This window comes from Condylura cristata, unplaced genomic scaffold (genome assembly GCF_000260355.1).
Source record: "Condylura cristata isolate star-nosed mole 26May11 unplaced genomic scaffold, ConCri1.0 scaffold00022, whole genome shotgun sequence".
NCBI classification, from domain to species: domain Eukaryota; kingdom Metazoa; phylum Chordata; class Mammalia; order Eulipotyphla; family Talpidae; genus Condylura; species Condylura cristata.
In genome coordinates this window covers 4,024,301-4,026,159 of record NW_004567123.1, presented here as the reverse complement: position 1 = coordinate 4,026,159, position 1,859 = coordinate 4,024,301, and positions in this window count along the sequence as shown.

Sequence of the window (1,859 nt, the reverse complement as noted above, 5' to 3'; positions counted from 1 at the left end):
TCATGGACACACCTCTATTCACAGAGTTATCATGTGAAACAAACAAGCTAATGCTTGTGAAGTCCTTGGCCCACAATGCCTTCAAGGATACCTAGTTCTCCGTTTTCTTCCCTTTTCTCCCTCATGTCTTAATTCATTTTAATTCCCAGAATTGCTTCCCTCCTAACACTGAGACTTAAGAAAGAATGGGATTTGATAACTTTCAGAGGAAAGAAGAGCTGAAAAGTATACTTTGGTACCTGGGGCATGGCCCTATGCACAGGGAATTTCTGAGACTGAGGGACTGTTAGGGGGAAAGGATGTTCTAAACAAACTCTGAAGATACAGGTTTTGTGGGCTCCACCCCCTACTCCAGTCATGGACACTACAATTCCCAGCAACACCAAAGAGAGGACTGTGAGGATTCAAGGGCAGAGCTAAGCAGCCATTTTGAAACTTTTGGGATATACATAGGAGAGACATGTTGAGCTGACTCTTACTCCCTTGGCCTCATGGCTGGTGGTTGGTGGCTTGGCTCTTGATCTGCTTTCAGTGTGTTATTGGGGTTCCAGGTCAGCGGAACTGGTAGGATGTTCTAGCTAATTTGTATCTCTCTCTCTCTTTCCCAGGGTTGTTCCTTTTCTTTCCCCTTGTAAAGAACCCATTAATGACTTTTGTGTATGTGTGTCTGCAGTACAGTTGAAACTTAAGTGCACAAATGATGACCCACAGACAGGCAACTCAGTTCACATTGGGTTGCCCTGTAACAGTTTAACTACTAAAAGCATCTCACACATTCTGTCTTTATGAAGAAAGGGTGACTATGTTGTCAGATTACATGGTGTTTAGGCAGCGTAAGGCTCTACAGAGGAGAACTTGACACTGAGAACTTTGCTGTAGACCTGTGGTCCCATGGAGGAGAGCAGTGGGGGGTTAAGGGGAAACTTTAGCAAATGCCCTGTATATGGGCACTCAGCTAATATGAGGTGACAGAGGTGGCATGGGTGAGTCAGGGGATATTAGAATAGGCTGATAAATAGCAACTTATTGTGCTTGGTGCTTGGGATGGCTTTGTTCTCACTTAGGGATGCAGGTTTCCAATTATTTGTCCCTTCAACATACTTCCCCGCTGCATTCTCCTCCTCTTTATACTCCAACTCTCTCTCTCCAGTATCTGCTCCACCAACCCTCTGAGAGCCCACATTCCATCTGGCACTGTCATTCTTGGACGTTAATGGACTTTTTACTCAATGACCCTGTGCATCTGTGTAGGCTCCAAATGCCTCCTCCCCTGCCTAGAACAATTGGCAGTCAAGGATCATTTGCTTTTCACAAGTTTTCACAAGGGAGTACTTTCTAAATCTCTGGCCTTTTAAACATATTGTATTTGCAAGCATTTTGCTTATAGAGAAAGATATCTAGGTTGTATACAATGAGGCCTATTTATTGATCCATAAGGAAAATAGAAGTGGCATTTCATTGCTGATTTGTTTTTCCACAGGAGGGTTGGAGAGGATGGTGTTATCTGGAAGCACCTGTGCACTTCCGTCTAGTTGCTCTTGTCATTACTTACAGCCAATTATGAGCAAACTCCCCTGGGTTGGGATCTAAAGGTGGAAGAGGAGGCAAGTTAGATCTAGCAGACAGTACCAGGTCAGTAGTAACACCTGCTGGGGGGACTTTCTTTAGAACCTCAGAGACACCCTCAGTATATGCCTAGCAGGTTGGAAATTGCAGAGAAATAAGATTTCTGGATCCTGCCTCAAGGGATTGTTAGGGGTGAGTGCTTTATGCTGCTTCCTGAGCAACACTACAGTGCTTCTCTCCGGAGTCCCAAGTGAGGTGGCTAATTGTTGTACTGTGTGTTTGCCAAGTTCCCA